Source organism: Oncorhynchus gorbuscha, unplaced genomic scaffold (assembly GCF_021184085.1).
Source record: "Oncorhynchus gorbuscha isolate QuinsamMale2020 ecotype Even-year unplaced genomic scaffold, OgorEven_v1.0 Un_scaffold_11516, whole genome shotgun sequence".
NCBI classification, from domain to species: Eukaryota; Metazoa; Chordata; class Actinopteri; order Salmoniformes; family Salmonidae; genus Oncorhynchus; species Oncorhynchus gorbuscha.
In genome coordinates this window covers 5,349-9,702 of record NW_025754063.1, presented here as the reverse complement: position 1 = coordinate 9,702, position 4,354 = coordinate 5,349, and the positions used below count along the sequence as shown (strand labels likewise).

The following is a 4,354-nucleotide window of genomic DNA, read 5'->3' as shown; positions in this document are numbered from 1 at the left end:
TCCTTATCTCCACGTTGTCTCCCTTTGTTACGGGCTTTGAGCCGGTTCGTGACACCAGCTATGCCTGACAAATCAGCAATGCAGGGTGGCGAGACTGCTCGAAAGTCCAAGCGGATGGCTGTTTGCGAAGTGTGTTGGTGCTTCGGCTCTGAAAATAATCACCCCATTTGTGGTTTGAACCCATGAATACGAGATTAAGAGTCTCATGCTCTACCGTCTGAGTTAGCCAGGTCGGTCAATTGTCGGACTGACTCGGACCGAATATGGTACATCTATGTTTGTGCAAAATATGCTAATCAATGTATCAGGCTCCTGTGGGGCAATCGGTTAGCGTGTGGTACTAATACAGCAGTATGCAGCGAAGCAATGCTGAGGTTGTGAGTTCGAGCCTCACCAAGAGCATGTACTTTTCTTGAACCCTCTGTCTGTCTATTTATTGTCCAGAAAAGGAGCATTTTTCAAAACATTTAGGAGGACATTACATAAGTATGTCATTGAGATAACAGGTCAGAGTGCAGGCACAGCTAGTATTAAAATCCTTAGTTTTCTGACCCTGAGATTAAGAGTGTCATGCTCTACCGACTGAGCTAACCAGGCATCTCAGCGGTAATATTGACCTGGTCCGATTATCGTACAGCTCCGTTTGTGGAAAATATGGTGATCAGTGAGAGTGTTGTTAATGGATCCTGTGGTGCAATTGGTTAGCCTGTTTTACTTATACAGCAGTATAAGTCATTGAGATAACAGGTCAGAGTGCAGGCAAAGCTAGTATTCAAATTCATAGTCTTCTGTATCACCAGCTATGCCTGACAAGTCAGCAATGCAGGGTGGCGAGACTGCTCGAAAGTCAAGCGGATGGCTGTTTGCGAACTGTGTTGGTGCTTCGGCTCAGAAAAGTATCACCCCATTTGTGGTTTGAACCCACGAATACGAGATTAAGAGTCTCATGCTCTACCGTCTGAGTTAGCCAGGTCGGTCAATTGTCGGACTGACTCGGACCGAATATGGTACATCTATGTTTGTGCAAAATATGCTAATCAATGTATCAGGCTCCTGTGGCGCAATCGGTTAGCGTGTGGTACTAATACAGCAGTATGCAGCGAAGCAATGCCGAGGTTGTGAGTTCGAGCCTCACCAGGAGCATGTACTTTTCTTGAACCCTCTGCCTGTCTATTTATTGTCCAGAAAAGGAGCATTTTTCAAAACATTTAGGAGGACATTACATAAGTATGTCATTGAGATAACAGGTCAGAGTGCAGGCACAGCTAGTATTAAAATCCTTAGTTTTCTGACCCTGAGATTAAGAGTGTCATGCTCTACCGACTGAGCTAACCAGGCATCTCAGCGGTAATATTGACCTGGTCTGATTATCGTACAGCTCCGTTTGTGGAAAATATGGTGATCAGTGAGAGTGTTGTTAATGGATCCTGTGGTGCAATTGGTTAGCCTGTTTTACTTATACAGCAGTATAAGTCAGCAGTATAAGTCATTGAGATAACAGGTCAGAGTGCATGCAAAGCTAGTATTCAAATTCATAGTCTTCTGTATCACCAGCTATGCCTGACAAATCAGCAATGCAGGGTGGCGAGACTGCTCGAAAGTCCAAGCGGATGGCTGTTTGCGAAGTGTGTTGGTGCTTCGGCTCTGAAAATAATCACCCCATTTGTGGTTTGAACCCATGAATACGAGATTAAGAGTCTCATGCTCTACCGTCTGAGTTAGCCAGGTCGGTCAATTGTCGGACTGACTCGGACCGAATATGGTACATCTATGTTTGTGCAAAATATGCTAATCAATGTATCAGGCTCCTGTGGGGCAATCGGTTAGCGTGTGGTACTAATACAGCAGTATGCAGCGAAGCAATGCCGAGGTTGTGAGTTCGAGCCTCACCAGGAGCATGTACTTTTCTTGAACCCTCTGCCTGTCTATTTATTGTCCAGAAAAGGAGCATTTTTCAAAACATTTAGGAGGACATTACATAAGTATGTCATTGAGATAACAGGTCAGAGTGCAGACACAGCTAGTATTAAAATCCTTAGTTTTCTGACCCTGAGATTAAGAGCGTCATGCTCTACCGACTGAGCTAACCAGGCATCTCAGCGGTAATATTGACCTGGTCCGATTATCGTACAGCTCCGTTTGTGGAAAATATGGTGATCAGTGAGAGTGTTGTTAATGGATCCTGTGGTGCAATTGGTTAGCCTGTTTTACTTATACAGCAGTATAAGTCATTGAGATAACAGGTCAGAGTGCAGGCAAAGCTAGTATTCAAATTCATAGTCTTCTGTATCACCAGCTATGCCTGACAAGTCAGCAATGCAGGGTGGCGAGACTGCTCGAAAGTCCAAGAGGATGGCTGTTTGCGAAGTGTGTTGGTGCTTCGGCTCAGAAAAGAATCACCCCATTTGTGGTTTGAACCCACGAATACGAGATTAATAGTCTCATGCTCTACCGTCTGAGTTAGCCAGGTCGGTCAATTGTCGGACTGACTCGGACCGAATATGGTACATCTATGTTTGTGCAAAATATGCTAATCAATGTATCAGGCTCATGTGGCGCAATTGGTTAGCGTGTGGTACTTATACAGCAGTATGCAGCGAAGCAATGCCGAGTTTGTGAGTTCGAGCCTCACCAGGAGCATATACTTTTCTTGAACCCTCTGCCTGTCTATTTATTGTCCAGAAAAGGAGCATTTTTCAAAACATTTAGGAGGACATTACATAAGTATGTCATTGAGATAACAGGTCAGAGTGCAGGCACAGCTAGTATTAAAATCCTTAGTTTTCGGACCCTGAGATTAAGAGTGTCATGCTCTACCGACTGAGTTAACCAGGCATCTCAGCGGTAATATTGACCTGGTCCGATTATAATACAGCTCCGTTTGTGGAAAATATGGTGATCAGTGAGAGTGTTGTTAATGGATCCTGTGGTGCAATTGGTTAGCCTGTTTTACTTATACAGCAGTATAAGTCAGCAGTATAAGTCATTGAGATAACAGGTCAGAGTGCATGCAAAGCTAGTATTCAAATTCATAGTCTTCTGTATCACCAGCTATGCCTGACAAATCAGCAATGCAGGGTGGCGAGACTGCTCGAAAGTCCAAGCGGATGGCTGTTTGCGAAGTGTGTTGGTGCTTCGGCTCTGAAAATAATCACCCCATTTGTGGTTTGAACCCATGAATACGAGATTAAGAGTCTCATGCTCTACCGTCTGAGTTAGCCAGGTCGGTCAATTGTCGGACTGACTCGGACCGAATATGGTACATCTATGTTTGTGCAAAATATGCTAATCAATGTATCAGGCTCCTGTGGGGCAATCGGTTAGCGTGTGGTACTAATACAGCAGTATGCAGCGAAGCAATGCCGAGGTTGTGAGTTCGAGCCTCACCAGGAGCATGTACTTTTCTTGAACCCTCTGCCTGTCTATTTATTGTCCAGAAAAGGAGCATTTTTCAAAACATTTAGGAGGACATTACATAAGTATGTCATTGAGATAACAGGTCAGAGTGCAGGCACAGCTAGTATTAAAATCCTTAGTTTTCTGACCCTGAGATTAAGAGTGTCATGCTCTACCGACTGAGCTAACCAGGCATCTCAGCGGTAATATTGACCTGGTCCGATTATCGTACAGCTCCGTTTGTGGAAAATATGGTGATCAGTGAGAGTGTTGTTAATGGATCCTGTGGTGCAATTGGTTAGCCTGTTTTACTTATACAGCAGTATAAGTCATTGAGATAACAGGTCAGAGTGCAGGCAAAGCTAGTATTCAAATTCATAGTCTTCTGTATCACCAGCTATGCCTGACAAGTCAGCAATGCAGGGTGGCGAGACTGCTCGAAAGTCCAAGCGGATGGCTGTTTGCGAACTGTGTTGGTGCTTCGGCTCAGAAAAGTATCACCCCATTTGTGGTTTGAACCCACGAATACGAGATTAAGAGTCTCATGCTCTACCGTCTGAGTTAGCCAGGTCGGTCAATTGTCGGACTGACTCGGACCGAATATGGTACATCTATGTTTGTGCAAAATATGCTAATCAATGTATCAGGCTCCTGTGGCGCAATCGGTTAGCGTGTGGTACTAATACAGCAGTATGCAGCGAAGCAATGCCGAGGTTGTGAGTTCGAGCCTCACCAGGAGCATGTACTTTTCTTGAACCCTCTGCCTGTCTATTTATTGTCCAGAAAAGGAGCATTTTTCAAAACATTTAGGAGGACATTACATAAGTATGTCATTGAGATAACAGGTCAGAGTGCAGGCACAGCTAGTATTAAAATCCTTAGTTTTCTGACCCTGAGATTAAGAGTGTCATGCTCTACCGACTGAGCTAACCTGTCATGTTTGTCATTTATTATCATG

The 4,354-nt window shown here is 44.3% G+C and overlaps 5 non-coding genes across 5 annotated transcripts; all 5 read left to right on the top strand.

Annotated features, from left to right (window-relative positions):
• Nucleotides 1–1,049: 1,049 nt before the first annotated feature.
• trnai-aau lies at nucleotides 1,050–1,143 on the top strand. Its single transcript has 2 exons — nucleotides 1,050–1,087; nucleotides 1,108–1,143. It is a non-coding gene; the product is annotated as a tRNA-Ile (tRNA).
• A 661-nt stretch (nucleotides 1,144–1,804) lies between these two features.
• Nucleotides 1,805–1,898, top strand: trnai-aau. The gene is made up of 2 exons: nucleotides 1,805–1,842; nucleotides 1,863–1,898. It is a non-coding gene; the product is annotated as a tRNA-Ile (tRNA).
• A 648-nt stretch (nucleotides 1,899–2,546) lies between these two features.
• On the top strand, nucleotides 2,547–2,640 carry trnai-uau. Its single transcript has 2 exons — nucleotides 2,547–2,584; nucleotides 2,605–2,640. It is a non-coding gene; the product is annotated as a tRNA-Ile (tRNA).
• A 661-nt stretch (nucleotides 2,641–3,301) lies between these two features.
• trnai-aau lies at nucleotides 3,302–3,395 on the top strand. Its single transcript has 2 exons — nucleotides 3,302–3,339; nucleotides 3,360–3,395. It is a non-coding gene; the product is annotated as a tRNA-Ile (tRNA).
• Nucleotides 3,396–4,043: 648 nt separating this feature from the next.
• trnai-aau lies at nucleotides 4,044–4,137 on the top strand. The gene is made up of 2 exons: nucleotides 4,044–4,081; nucleotides 4,102–4,137. It is a non-coding gene; the product is annotated as a tRNA-Ile (tRNA).
• The last annotated feature ends 217 nt before the right edge of the window (nucleotides 4,138–4,354 follow it).